General features: G+C 39.8%; 1 protein-coding gene across 5 annotated transcripts in view; it reads right to left on the bottom strand.

Annotated features, from left to right (window-relative positions):
- LOC131954521 (fibronectin type-III domain-containing protein 3A) overlaps positions 1 to 16,835 on the bottom strand; it is a 103,906-nt gene that overhangs the window by 38,348 nt on the left and 48,723 nt on the right. Inside the window, exon 1 of one of the 5 annotated variants that reach the window (XM_059318258.1) lies at positions 15,169 to 15,224. The exons of the other annotated variants lie outside the window; for them this stretch is intronic. The gene's annotated coding sequence lies outside the window, so the exon portion shown is untranslated. Of the gene's footprint in view, positions 1 to 15,168; positions 15,225 to 16,835 lie in introns of those variants that run through there. 5 annotated transcript variants of the gene reach the window in all.

Raw genomic sequence — 16,835 nt, 5'->3', positions numbered from 1 at the left:
ACACAGGATGAAATGTTTTCTAATTTTTGTATAAAAGCGGAAAAGCTTAACTTTCATCGTGAATGAATGACAAACGCCCATAATATTTATAACACACGTAGGCTTAATACATTGTCCTGGCACAAAATGAACTCACAAATTTAAAAATCTCCCACAAAAAAACTTGGTAGAATGGTAAGAGAAAAAAAAAAGTAAACATTTCAGCAGATCATCTGTCCACATCAACGCTAGCCGTGATCACGTGACTGTTTACAAACTGTATAGTATTAATGAACTGTTGATTAGGCCTACACCATTACCCATTAATCTTTAAACATCTTTTATTGAACGAACTAAAACTTTAACGGCACATTTCACTACAAGGGACTATGCCTATAAAACATTGAAAACGCCAGACAAGCATAGCTCATTATTTTAATTTCCATCAGAACAAACGTGTTTTATTAGACCTAATGGATGTAATGAATGCTGTGCTGTATGGCTCAGCTTTCACACAAAAAAAAAAAAACTAACGTGTTTACAATAGCACATCTGCTTCGCCCGGGCTAATTAATATCAAGTGTGGACTAACACTTCCGGCAGTTCTGGACTCGGCTAAAAATAGAACGTCTCCGGGCTCATTTAGAACATGTAAACAAATATCTCGACCAATCAAGGGGATTTTCACAGGGTCCTACCGAAAAATCGATATTCCAGATGACTGGCTACCCCGGCCCTAACTAGGGGGGACGGGAGGGCTATACACTCGTACACGCGGTGGTGGTCAGTGCGATAGTATTCTCGTGCCAAGAAGGACGACACATAATACAGAGATATGTTGTTGATCAACTGGAAGAAACAAAATCAAGATGGAAGATTTAAACAAAAACCAACCAAAACTGACGGCCTCAACAACTACCAAGATGGACGGCAAACATGTTGGTTCTACACCGACAAAAATGAACAGCCATCACAGACATCTACCGAGATGGATGGTCATAACTTACACATACAGAGATGGACGGTCATAACTTACACATACAGAGATGGACGGCCATAACTTACACATACAGAGATGGACGGCCATAACTTACACATACAGAAATGGACGGCCATAACTTACACATACAGAGATGGACGGTCATAACTTACACATACAGAAATGGACGGCCATAACTTACACATACAGAGATGGACGGCCATAACTTACACATACAGAAATGGACGGCCATAACTTACACATACAGAGATGGACGGTCATAACTTACACATACAGAAATGGACGGCCATAACTTACACATACAGAGATGGACGGCCATAACTTACACATACAGAGATGGACGGCCATAACTTACACATACAGAGATGGACGGCCATAACTTACACATACAGAGATGGACGGCCATAACTTACACATACAGAAATGGACGGCCATAACTTACACATACAGAGATGGACGGTCATAACTTACACATACAGAGATGGATGGCCAAAACTTGCACATACAGAGATGGACGGCCATAACTTGCACATACAGAGATGGACGGTCATAACTTACACATACAGAGATGGACGGTCATAACTTACACATACAGAGATGGACGGTCATAACTTATACAGAGATGGACGGTCATAACTTACACATACAGAGATGGACGGCCATAACTTAAACATACAGAGATGGACGGCCATAACTTACACATACAGAGATGGACGGCCATAACTTACACATACAGAGATGGATGGCCATAACTTACACATACAGAGATGGACGGCCATAACTTACACATACAGAGATGGATGGCCATAACTTATACAGAGATGGACGGCCATAACTTACACATACAGGGATGGACGGCCATAACTTAAACATACAGAGATGGACGGCCATAACTTACACATACAGAGATGGACGGCCATAACTTACACATACAGAGATGGATGGCCATAACTTACACATACAGAGATGGACGGCCATAACTTAAACATACAGAGATGGACGGTCATAACTTACACATACAGAGATGGACGGCCATAACTTACACATACAGAGATGGACGGCCATATCTTACACATACAGAAATTAATGGCCATAACTTACGACTTACACATACAGAGTACAGAGACTGATGGTCAACATGCACACCAAAATGAATTACCAAACAGTTCCTAAGATGGAGGGCCATCACTTACATCTACTATAATAAACTATCACCAAAATGACCTATCACCACGCAACCAATATAAATGGACGGTCATCATATACATTGAGAAAGACAGACATTTCAAAACCTATCTACCACCAAGATGGACACCAGGAGTTGTAGCGAGACGGACAGCACACAACTCCATTAACTAGCTACACACCATCAACAAATATATCCTGTATTCGGGTACATGGTCATGTAGGCCTATATAACGTAAATATGGAATTGTATGCTAAGTCTTAATTCTCCACTACGGCAAACTACAAATACACATTTCTTCAATTAAAAACACTAGACACTAGCTAGACCAGTGTTGAGTAAATCTAGAGTCTAGATAAAACCCAAAATTACCAAAGCAAGACAATCTCCATCACTCAACAAAAACTAATTCACTGGTCCGTTTCTCTTTCCAATAATCAATATCCACAGTCTCACTAACAATCGCCTGTCCAGAACTTTAAAACACGTAGACCTAGAATCTAGATCGAGAGCTAATTACCAGAAGCCTCGGTACGCCTCATCACCTATTCACTAGGCCCTACCATTTTTATATCGCTACTTCCATTTCCGGGTTATAGGTTATACACAGTCCATTCACAGATGAAGGGGAAAAAAACACACACCTCACGTTGAATTATCCCTACACTGAAAACTTGCTTGACTTGACTTACGTGACTGTGGAAGTCAACACAGCGAAGGGGAGAGAGAGGTATAAAAAAAAAACAACAACACAATTTCCCCCTCGTAAGCACTGAACAAACAAATACGACGGAAAGTCCGAGTGACCCGCAGAACTGCTTTACATTCCTCCACACTGAGCCATTGCGGGGAACACACCGCTCAAGCCAAAAAGCTGGAACGTAGGTTTGTGCGCCGTTCGCGCCGACCGCCTCTCGGAGACTGACGAAGGCCAAACGAATAACACCCAAAGCCCATACGGCGCCCTCCGTACCTCACCCACCTCCCCCTTTTCTTCAGTGCAACGGTATTACAAAAATCCATCTGCCAATAGACGCGAGGGGGGAGAGGGGTGGTAGACGGCGGGTTGGGGGGAGAGGGTAAAAATGGGTCATAGGCTTTTGGTGTGAAAACATTGTTACAGCTTCATGTGAGAGTATAAAAATAAAAGCTAAACAACATTTTATTATTTTATGTGTGGAGGTGGTGAGGGTGGGAGAGGAATATAAGGGCTGGGTTAGGATTTTTTTTTTAAACGGTGTGCTCGCTGAAGCTACACAATGCTGGTGGGTCACGTGGTCTCACCTACCCGGGTGTAATCAGTCAAGCGAGACGGCTCCAAGTTTTTGTGAGTGTGTGAAAGTCTGGTTGATGGTGGTTTTCTATGTGTAGGTGATGTGTATGTATGTGTGTGTATTGTCGGCCATTGTTGTTGTACGTTTCTGTGCATGAGTGAGTGTAGAAGGGCGAGTGTGTTTGAGTGAAAGTGTGTATGTGGGCGTGTGTAAGTTGTGGAGGTGAGTGCAGTATGTACATAGAAATGAGCGGTAGGTCACTTAAACCAACTTCCCCTTTCCATTACTCTTTAAGAAAAAAAAACAACCAGTAGGCTAGCTGCTGTTAATGCCATTCATTAGACGTTTTCACTTCCGTTTCCTAGATCAATAAACAAAACATTTTTAAAGGAATTTTTAAAACAGAAATTGTGTAACTTAAGCACTGGGATTCAATGAATAATCTCGCAGTGTTAAGGTTATTTTAACGTCTGAGACTTTGTTAGAACTTCCAATAGAACTATGGACTTTATTAAACATTAACAAATACCTCTTAAATCACTTGGTTAATATTAGTGTCTAGGTTTGTTTTGAAGTTAAGGATTTTACTAAGTTTGTACATTCTTAACAATGGTAAAGACATTGCTTAAAATAAGTGAATACAAGATTTTGCCTGTAATAATAGGGTTTATTTTTAACACCATTTAAAAATAAATTAAAGCTCTTGGCTTGGTTAAACATTGACAAACATTGCAGCATACATGTATGAAGTGATGGGAGATGTGTGTGTGGGGGGGGGGGGTGTGTCTGCAGCATACATGTATGAAGTGATGGGTGTTGTGATGTATGCAGCATACATGTATTAAGTGATAAGTGTTTTGATGTATGCAGCATACATGTATAAAGTGATGGGTGTTGTGGGGTAGGCATTATTTATGATTGTAGTGATGCTGCATGGCTTTGATTTCTGGTAATTTGCGGAAGAATTGGACGGTGAATTTGTTTAAGCAGCAATATATTTCTTGTGCTACATTTAAGAATCCTAAAGTTACGCAACACCCCCCCCCCCACCAAAAAAAAAAAAAAAAAAAAAAAAAAAAAAAACGATTGAATGTTCAATGCTTCACACTAAACGCTGTCGTCTTGCGTCCATCTACATGAACACACAAAAAGAGATGAACTTTTTTTATTTAAAATATAAAACTAAAAGCAGGACACGAAACATCGATTTTTCTCCAACGGAAACTTCAGCCCCGCAGACGTGGTGGGGGGGGGGGGGGGGGGGGGGGGGGGGAGCGATTACATTGAGCAGGGTGAACACATTTTCCGACAACCGAGAGGCAACTTTCGGCCCACAACGATTGGGTGAGATGATATCAGGACGGGAGTTGGACTTTCAAAACAAAGGGAATTTCACGGCAAGCTACCGGCAGGATTTTACCATACAGGTTTTTTGTATAGCTCTTTATTTTGAAGATATGATATCTTAAGATAGCATTAGTCCACCTAATGTTATCTAGATATTCGTATTCAAAATGGTCAACATTTACTGCATTACCCCCCCCCCCCCCCCCCACACACACACACAAATGAGCTCGTTATTTTAATTAATTTAAAATATAGAAGTGCTTTAGATAATTTAAAAAAATAAAATCTTACGGATAACATTTTTTTAAGTAATATTATTGACAGTTTTTTTTTTAAATACGTGAGAATGTAAACTTCAACACATTTTAATTAGCTTATTCGTTAGTTAATAAAAAAAAATCAAATTAAATTAAGATTCCATTTGGTTTGACCAGCCTATGGCAGTGTTTAATTACGTCGCTCGATGCGTGACAGTCAAGGCCAGCCGTTACGTCACAGCGCGATCGATTGCGTCTATTTAAAGGTGGGTCCCGCGTGGAGGGGGGAGCCAAGGGGGATGACTCAGGAGAATTAACTAGGTCAGCATGCAGACTGGGTGGCCCTGACATTGGCATGGGATATCTCTGTTTACAAACACTATTTCCGAACAGTCAGTCACCAGAGTGTTGACTGTATTCACGCACATAACCATCCAATATCTAGAACTTCACTGACATATCAAACCTTATTTGTCCAATATCTAAACCATTACTGTTATAATAACCCTTATTTGTCCAATATCTACAACTTTTCTGTTAGATTAAACCTTATTTGTCCAATATTTAAAACACTAATGTAATAGAAAACAGCATTTACAAATAGTTTAATGCTATGGAAAACGTAACATTATCCCTAACTATTTAACACAGTTTGTCCAGATTTATCAACAAATTCAATTTATCCGTACCTATTACTAAAAGCATTTTGTACTGAAAATAAAAAGGTGGCGTCGAGATACAGAAAACAAACTAGCACTAGCAGTAGATAGATAGACTAAAGTAGCAGTGGATAGATAATAGTCTTAACTAAACTAGACCAAACTAGCAGTGGATAAACAGACCAAACTAGCAGTGTGTAGACAGACAGACAGACCAAACTAGCAGTGTGTAGACAGACAGACAGACCAAACTAGCAGTGGAGAGATAGGCAGACCAAACTAGCATTGGATAGGTAGACCAAACTAGCAGTGGATAAGCAGACCAAACTAGCAGTGGATGAACAGACCAAACTAGCAGTGGATAAAGAGACCAAACTAGCAGTGGATAGGTAGACCAAACTAGCAGTGGATAAGCAGACCAAACTAGCAGTGGATAGGTACATCTAACTAGCAGTGGATAGGTAGACCAAACTAGCAGTGGATAAACAGACCAAACTAGCAGTAGATATACCCAACTGTCAGTGTTTAGATGAATTTACCTCGACGATCTACCGTATTCTACAGTAACCGTGCTGCTACCAACCTGTCCCCCGTATTTCACCAGGCTATTACTCCAGCTGGCACAGAATCAAAACAGAATAGACAACCACACCTTCAAAAATAATGAGCTGGCTTTAACCTTTAAACTCAATTTACGTTACCCCCGTAGCTTTTCCTTTTTTTAAACAACTTTTCACCCCACAAACTGATGTTTATACTATGACTAGCCGCTGGACCTGACTTAGCTCTAGCTGGGAAAGTAAACGAGAACTCACGTTTTGTAAAAAAAAAAAACGACACACTGTTCTCCCAAGATTTGGTTAGGTGTTATCTAATGTATCGGCAGATATCCGCGAATATTCTCCTATGAAATACACATTCTTTAACAAGATAATTCGTCGAAGTTCATATACGAAGTTCAAAGACTACTTAATTTTGGTATATTATTGTTACATTTAACACGAATCCGCTGTCGTTTTACATTGAAAATCAAAATTATGATTTTTAAGTCTTAATTTTAGACACAATTTATAAGCGAACTAATACCAGACGTTAGATGTAAAACAGAAAGAAAAACATGAAAAAAAAAATAAAGAAAACTCAGTATAAAATCACACCTTAACAAACCACAAATCACGTAAGAAATGCCTCGCGTATTCCTCCAAATCAAACTTTAATTCAGGCTATCCGTCAAGTGAGAAAAAAGCACACTATTTTTCCCAGGCTGGTGAATAAAAACGTGTCCCTTACCCCGACAACCACAACAATAACAGACACAACCAAAACTTTGAATTTTAAACCACTCGCTAAGCCCCCCATTCAACGTTTTTCCAAACCAGCAATACCGGGAAAATCTCGCATCTATTTTTAGCTCGTGCTGTGGGAGAAGGGGAAGTAACCGGCGATGAGCAATGAAAAAGAAAGGTGTGGGCATGGGAGTTACAATGGAAATCAATCAGCTCCGTTAATAAACAAACAATGCTAACTTTACATTCGAAAACAAGGCCCACATGTTTCGATCAGTGAAAAAAAAAAATATTTCGAAAGCTAGTTAGGTGTTTTCATAACTACTGTTTTTTCAATTATTTTTAGTAATTTAAATAATCTTCCAAAGTGTTAAAAAGAATGTTGTGTTTCTGTTAAAGTAATATACAGCTGGCTTTGTAAGATCTCAATCTACAGTGTGTTTTATTTATAGTGAGTATAGCCAATGGTTGGAATGTTGAGTGGTCTACCAATGCAGCTTTCCCACCCCATACAAAAGCCCCGCCATTGGTAGCCCCGCCTTTGGTAGCCCCGCCTTTGGTAGCCCCGCCTTTGGTAGCCCCGCCTTTGGTAGTCCGGACAACACAGCTAACACACCCCTACTCCCTACACACTTACACCATGAGTAACATAGACTATAATACCTCTACCCCCCCCCCCACATGTGAGTAGCCCAGCCAGAGTAAAACCTTGCTTCTCTCCCCCCCCCCCCTCCACTGCAACACACCACTGATTATTTTTGCACGCAGACTAATTAGACACCCCCCAATTAAGACGTCTCGTTTGTTAAGCCGAACCGTGTGAAACACAAACCTAGTTTTATCATGCCAGGTTAGACTGTACCAAAATCTGACCACACACTACAAAATGTACCAATATCTTTCAACATACACTGAGAAACTGAACACACTAATTAATTATAATTACCAACATACTAACCACTTATTTACCAACATACTAACCACTTATTTACCAACATACTAACCACTTATTTACCAACATACTAACCACTTATTTACCAACATACTAACCACTTATTTACCAACATACTAACCACTTATTTACCAACATACTAACCACTTATTCACCAACATACTAACCACTCATTTACCAACATACTAACAACTTAGCTACGTTCGGGGAGGTCCTGCAGTCAAGAGTCCTAACCGAGATCGAAAACGCTCTACCATTCGACCACACCGTTCCATTCATATTATTACACTCGTTTTAAATGTATCATAAGCCGGACAAATAGCCACAACACACATTGTCAAACGGCTCCACCGCTATGCTATACAACAAACATATGACCGTTGTATTGTTGGTGTTACTGAAACTGTTTCAGCCAAGTACAACAAACAGATGACAGTTGAGTTGTTGGTGTTACTGTTACTGTTTCAGTCAAGTACAGCAAACAGATGAGAGTTGTATTGTTGGTGCTACTGTAACTGTTTCAGCCAAATACAACAAACATATGACAGTTGTATTGTTGGTGTTACTGTAACTGTTTCAGCCATTAACAACAAACATATGAGAGTTGTATTGTTGGTGTTACTGTAACTGTTTCAGCCATTAACAACAAACAGATGAGAGTTGTATTGTTGGTGTTACTGTAACATTCAGCCAAGTACAACAAACATACAACAGTTGTATTGTTGGTGTTACTGTAACTGTTTCAGCCAACTACAACAAACAGATGACAGTTGTATTTTTGGTTGTGACAGCACTCTACATGAGACACACGTCATCAAGATGAATGGGTTTACGACGACTGGGTGCAATAAAAGACACTCGTGGCCAGCAGGCGGTACCTTTCTCACACTGAATACAATACAATGTCGTAAAACTGATGTGATTCTTGCAGGACAGAAACTTAATGTCGTAAAACTGATGTGATTCTTGCAGGACAGAAACTTAATGTCGTAAAACTGATATGATTCTAGCAGGACAGAGACTTAATGTCGTAAAACTGATCAGACGCTTGCAGGAAAGAAAATTAATGTCGTAAAACTGATCGAATTCTTGCAGGATAGAAACTTAATGTCGTAAAACTGATATGATTCTAGCAGGACAGAGACTTAATGTCGTAAAACTGATCAGACGCTTGCAGGAAAGAAAATTAATGTCGTAAAACTGATCGAATTCTTGCAGGACAGAAACTTAATGTCGTAAAACTGATCAAATTCTTGCAGGACAGAAACTTAATGTCGTAAAACTGATTGAATTCTTGCAGGACAGAACCTTAATGTCGTAAAACTGATGGGATTCTTGCAGGAGAGAAACTTAGTGTCGTAAAACTGATGGGATTCTTGCTTTAATGTCGTAAAACTGATCGGATTCTTGCAGGACAGAAACCATTATAAAACGAAAGGCTGTTTGTTCTCTCTAGCCTAACGCAAATGAGAAAAAAAAAACTTACCCAAAAACAAAGACCGTATAATAACATCATTAACGTGGGTAGCCCCCCCCCTCCTCTAAGAGACCAAGTGAGAGCAGGATCATACCTGGAAGATTACCGCACAAAGGTTACCCTGTCCATGTCTTTCATACAGATTTTAAACTTCCACTAGCGGGGGTACATTACATGTCTGATTAAGAACAAAGGAGATTCCTGTCTTTTCTCCCCCAAACGGTGAAAATCTCCAGAATCAATGAAGCGGCACCATATCGTGACGATCGTGACTGTGAGGCTAATCTCGAGGGCAGAAATACCCGTCTTGCGTGACGACTGTCCTGGTATTTAGAGTGTACTGCTCGGCCTTAGAGGACGGTAGGGGCGAGAAACGTGTCAATAGCCTAAGGTGTCTGTGTTCGGATAGGTGGCCAAAAATTAATTGTGCCAATAGGTGGGCCAACGTTGACTATGTACATGTCGGGACAGATGGCCAAAGATTAATAGTGCCAATAGGTGGGCCAACGTTGACTATGTACATGTCGGGAAAGATGGCCAAAGATTAATTGCGCCTATAGGTGGGCGAATGCTGGCTGTGTAAATGATGGGATAGGTGGCCAAAGATTAATTGTGCCAATAACTGATAAAACATTTAATGTGTCAATGTCCGACTAAGTAACTAATTATATATCTTAGTCCGGACCAAAAGCCACATCTTAACAGAAGAACAATAATACAAAGAGATGCGGCCTCTAAGCTAACTAGATGGAGTAATTAAACACAACATGTTTCATCTGACATGTCCTACTCCAAAGGTCATGACATGACATGACAAAACACATTATCTGACATGTCCTACCCCACATGTCATGACATGACAAAACACATTATCTGACATGTCCTACCCCCACAGGTCATGACAGGACTATTTTGGTCATTACGGAAAGAAACAGGAATCATGACGTAGGCAATTTTAAGTTAATGAATCACTTTGTTTTTAGAAATGTACACACAAGAGAAAAAAAAACCCCACCATATGATAATGAAATACACGGGCGATGGTGGTGGTGGGCGGGTGGGGGGGGGGGGGCAGATAGTTCTTGTGTCCCTTGTGTCAGCTTTCATTTATTGTTTATTTCAGAACAAGTCCGTATTGAATTAAACAAAAATAACTAACGTTTTGGCAAAACTAATGTCAGATACATTATACACCGTGCCTCTACAAATATAAGGTGATTTCCCCATCCACCGAATGATAGTGTAAAGATCCACCCAACCCAGCGCTTAGATCTAGCTCCTGCTGATACCCACATGACTGGGAGGTTCCTCCCTCACCTGGGTAATACAAGAGGGTCAAGCGATCAGGTGTACAACAACAAGCGGGGGTCCAGGCGGAAATAAACTGAAAGTCATCCTACCCTCGGGGAACATCTCACCGATGGGGTACATCTCACCTATGGGGAATATCTCACCTATGGGGAACATCCTACCTGTACATCCGGGTTGAGAGAGGTAACAGCCGCTAGGGAGTGATTGGGATGGGCACCTGCAGTCGAAACAACAAATTCAAGGAATCTTTGTTTTGTTTTCTGTCCCGTGCTAAACCCCCATTGGGGCTTAGAGTTTAAATATAGAAGTCAGTAGATATAGTCGCTAGGTAAATACAGAAGTAGATGTAGTCAATAAATAGATATAGACGTAACAATGTTGGTAATATAGACGAAGACTTAATAGGTAAATACCGACGTAGATATAGAAGTAGATATAGTCGTTAGGTAAATACAGAAGTAGATATAGTCAATAAATAGATATAGACGTAACAATGTTGGTAATATAGACGAAGACATAATGGGTAAATACTGACGTAGGCCCAGCTGGTAGATATAGAAGTAGATATAGTCAATGGGTAAATACGGAAGTAGATATGTTCAATGAATAGATATAGACGTAACAATGTAGGTAAATATAGACGAAGACTTAATAGATAAGTACACACGTAGGCTTAGTAGGTAGATATAGACGTAGACATAACCACTATATAAACACAGACGGAGACAGTCACGGTGTAACTTCAAGGGAAATAGCGCATATGGACGTGGGTTCTTACGTGTTATTATAATCAGTTATCAAGTGTTGCTGATGTAATACGTTTATAATAAATGCACATTACAACTGCTAGTATGTGGGGGAGGAGGGGGCTACCACGTCTAAATTTAACGCGACCAGGAACAAAACATTCAGTAAAAAAAACAAAAAAAAAAAAAAAAAAACAGGTGTTGAGTCCAGGTATACCAGACTCCCATCACAGGCCCGCCGTCTGTAGGTTGGTTTAATACTAAGATAACTATCCAAAGGTCAACACAGGAACTTCTATCAATCAGTACAACGGATGGCCCGGGGCTGGGTAAAGGTCAGCACAGGTAGACCGACTCGATTCAACATTGGTAGATCTATAGGTATATCCATTCAATTTAACATTGGTACATCTATAGGTATATCCATTCAACACAACATTGGTACATCTATAGGTATATCCATTCAACACAACATTGGTACATCTATAGGTATATCCATTCAACACAACATTGGTACATCTATAGGTATATCCATTCAATACAACATTGATACACCCATACGTACGTCCATTCAATTCAACATATATTCATCCATAGGTACATCCATTCAATACAACATTGGTACATTCATTCAATACAATATTGCTACATTCATCCAATACGACATTGGTACATCCATTCAATACAACATCGTTACATTCATTCAATACAACATTGTTACATTCATCCAATACAACATTAGTACATCCATTCAATACAACATCGTTACATTCATTCAATACAACACCTAAACAAAGTCTACTAAACGAACTACCCACGGCCACCCAAACCCTACACCAACCCCTACATCAGCACTACAAATACTGTTTACACTACCCACCCAACCCCTACACCAACCTCACAAAGCCTACTATACATACTACCCACCCAACCCCAACAATCTGAGCACTACAAACACTGTTTACACTGCCCACCGAACCCCTACACCAACCCCTACACCAGCACTACAAATACTGTTTACACTGCCCACCGAACCCCTACACCAACCCCTACACCAACCCCTACACCAGCACTACAAATACTGTTTACACTGCCCACCGAACCCCTACACCAACCCCTACACCAACCCCTACACCAGCACTACAAATACTGTTTACACTACCCACTGAACCCCTACACCAACATCACAACAAAGCCTACTATACTAACTACCCATTAAGCCCCTAGACGGTTACACCAGCACTACAGATACTGTTTACACTGCCCACCGAACCCCTACACCAACCCCTACACCAGCACTACAAATACTGTTTACACTGCCCACCCAACCCCTACACCAACCCCTACACCAACCCCTACACCAGCACTACAAATACTGTTTACACTACCCACCCAACCCCTACACCAACCCCTACACCAACCCCAACAACCTGAGCACTACAAATACTGTTTACACTGCCCACAAACATGCGGTTAGCACATAGGAAAACACCGGAGGATTATCACATCTACCAAAACCTGGCCCCGCCCCTCAAGACTAAAGGTCATCGGTTAAGTATCACGTGATTATCTTAGAACCACCACACCACCGCGTGCTAGGGACGTTCTTAAAAACAACATATGGCCTTTTTAGAAAGCTTGGGTATAAGGATGAGTTACCTACCCAAATAAGGGGGAATAAAGAAAAAAAAAGATGGCGCGTTACTTCCCCTAATAGACAAGTGAATGGAAAATAAAGATGATAAACGCCTTCCCCAAACGAGCAAACATATTGTAAAGCAAAGACGGAGAGTTAGTTCCCCAAATGAGGATAAACGTAAAAAATAAGGACAACGAGTAGCACAACCCCTCCCCCCCCCCCCCCACAACCACCACCCAGAAGAGCAAATATATTATGTAAAGCAATGAGGAACAGTTACTTCCCAAAATGAGGAAATACGTAAAAAAATAAAGATGACATGTTGCCTCCCAACAGAAGAGCTTATGTAAAGTAAAAACGATGAGTTACCTCCCCAAGAGAGGAAATAGGTGAAAAATAAAGTCGAAAAGTAGCCTCCCCAAGAGGATCACATCTATGAAAAGCATGGAGGACCAGTTACCTCCCTAAATAAGCAAAAAACCGGGTGCTCACAGTATGGTGGTTGATACTTCATAAATGCACTGCTCTTTCTAGCCGGTGCACCAGTGTGAGTGTCTGGTGCACCGGTTACAAACGGCTGTGCACCCGTCTCACCAAACAAATAAAATCTTACAACCTACGTAGCAAGTCTAAAACTGCGCAGTCAGCGTTTTGTCCATTTTACTCTAGACCTTACTACAAACAACGAGGGAGTACATATTTCAGGGCGTAACACTGCCCTAATGGACTCCTGTAGCACACTCCTTCCCCCGTTAAACCATCACGTGACTCCCGTCATAAACAAACACCAGCTTTTCGGTGAGTTTTTTTTCGGTTATTTTTTTCTCTCCCCACATCGCCTTTCTACACGGGGAAGTTAAAAACTAAATCCGCTACTTTAAAGTATACAGATGGTAATGGACCGGGGCTGCGGCGGACTTTCATAAACATCGAGGGGGCACGTTAAACAAACTAACAAAACCGTGGCCCGGACAAATTAGCTACACCAAGTCGGGGGAGGCGGCAACTGGGACAACGGAAATTTCCGCAGCTGTACCTAAAGACGAGGTGAAATTCCCCGAACAGTTTTGTTGATAGACCAGAAAGTTCAAGCTTGTTGCTATGTAAACTGTCGTACAGTTTGTCCTCGTTTGTTATTTCATCTGTTTGTTAATTGGTTGATTTATTGCTCGGCTTAAACTCACTTCCCTGATTGGAAACTAAATGCTTGATACATGTTGGTTACAGATAGAAATGAGGGCATGTGGGCTCTTTATCTAACCTTTAAAAAAAACCTGGCAACATTCAGTTTGGCGATGAATGTAAGCTTAGGCGATTGGATCAGTCATGCATGGTCAAGTTGTACAACTATTTTGTTCATGTAATGGTCAAGTTATCCAAATATTTTGTACATGTAATGGTCAACTTATCCAATTATTTTGTACATGTAATGGTCAAGTTATGCAATTATTTTGTCTATGTTAGGGTCAAGTTATCCAACTATTTTGTCTATGTTAGGGTCAAGTCATCCAATTATTTTGTCTATGTTAGGGTGAAGTCATCCAATTATTTTGTCCATGTTATGGTCAAGTTGTCCAATTTTTATGTCCATGTAATGGTCAAGTTAACCTACAATTTTGTCCATGCTAATGATGTAGACCACGACCTTAAGTGTTATTATCTTGTTAATTACATTATGTTCTCCCTTATCAACTGACACCAGCAGAACAAGTACAATGTTCCTACGTAAGGGTCAGATAAAAAAACGGAATTTTTAATTAGTGAAGTCAGTATCCATAATTAATTGACACATAAACCTCTGAACTTTTATATGCAAATCGTACATTGTCTACACTTACAAGAAATAAACTTGATTTATTAAAAAAAAACATTCAAAGAACAAAACTAAAAAAAAAACAATACCAAAATTAAATTGATGTAGTAAAACTGGTGGTTTAAAAAACAACTAAACCAACAAATCCTTGTATATTCAAATGAAAACGATTCAGTACATCCGTCTAACTGAGCTCGAACACCACTTGAAGACAACTGAACAACCCCCCTAACGATACATACCCTATTTATCAACGATCTCTGATTGATGGGGGAGACGGTCTGCTCCCACTCAACAGTCCGGTACTGCCGCACCGAAATCAGACGAACGAATGGCGGCTTGGTGGAAAAATCACCTGTGGATTTCGTTCCTATCGGAAGAGGGTGGGGGATCCCGGGGGAGGGGGAGGGGCGGAGTAAATCAGGGATTCTTAAAACTTATTTAATCCAAGTCCCCTAGTTTCAAATTAAAATGTATATCTTGATTTATTTAGAAAAAGCAACCAAAGACACAGTAAATTAGAAAGCATTAGAAAAGACAGTTGTATTTGTTAGCTTTATTAGCTCTGGTTAGTGGGGGTTAGAGCTACGTTTTGGATTTAGTTATATGTGAGGTAGAAACAAAGATTGATACCTCCACAAAAGGGAAAGTACCCATATATCATTTACATGAACATTACTTCTTTATCTTTGCTCATTATCATTTTTTAAATCACCAAGTCGCCTTGCGCTATTTAAAAAAAAAATAAATAAATAAAAAAAACCCACTACACATACTACACTACAATTTAGCTTATGTTCATCTGTATCTTCGGTTTTACATGTGCAGTTTTTGTTTCTTTTAACTTTGGTTATTGATGCATGTTATAAATTGTTAGATTTGGAAGAATATCACACGTAAATATCTAAACAGCCGAGTTTTGAATTTGCTGACTACCACCAAAATAACCATATAAAGCTAGATTACTGTTTTTCACCAAAGTTGTATAGGCAATCGAGAGGAAGCTCAGATTAATGAACTTTGCTCTCGGGAAATGACGACGAAGAAGAAGATGTAACTATAAACAAACTTTTAAACTACCACCTTAACTGGTGAAGAAATAATTAAATTAAGAATTTAAAATAAAATAACTGTGTTTACTTGACTGGCGGAATGAACCTCCATCAAAACCACTCCTTACACATTTATTTCCACTGCTTTTAACTTAATGCACTCGCTGCACCTGATGATCCTTTTAAAACTTTTTGTGCATGTTTACCGTAATACATACCCGCTACCCTCTGGGTTGGTGAATTATTTACAAGTACAAAACAGTGACGTCATCAAGAAAGTCACGTATATCGAGGACAAAACCAATCAATTTCTGAAAAAAAAAATCTCTAATCCTTGTTTAGATGCGATGCCTATGATTGAATAGGATACTTGCTTACACACGATGCTTATCACTGAAGTGAATTTTTTGTTTGTTTAGATGCGATGCTTATCGTTGAATGGGATACTTGTTTACACACGACGGTTGTGATTGAAGAGAATCTTTGTTTAGTTACAATGCTTATGATTGACGGTGCTTAAGATTGAAGAGAATCTTTGTTTATATACAATGCTTATGATTGACGGTGCTTAAGATTGAAGAGAATCTTTGTTTATATACAATGCTTATGATTGACGGTGCTTAAGATTGAAGAGAATCTTTGTTTATATACAATGCTTATGATTGACGGTGCTTAAGATTGAAGAGAATCTTTGTTTATATACAATGCTTATGATTGACGGTGCTTAAGATTGAAGAGAATCTTTGTTTATATACAATGCTTATGATTGGCGGTGCTTAAGATTGAAGAGAATCTTTGTTTATATACAATGCTTATGATTGACGGTGCTTAAGATTGAAGAGAATCTTTGTTTATAT

Source organism: Physella acuta, unplaced genomic scaffold, assembly GCF_028476545.2.
Source record: "Physella acuta isolate Inbredline_101_S28 unplaced genomic scaffold, ASM2847654v3 ptg001008l, whole genome shotgun sequence".
NCBI lineage: Eukaryota > Metazoa > Mollusca > Gastropoda > Physidae > Physella > Physella acuta.
This window is presented reverse-complemented; position numbering and strand designations above follow the sequence as displayed.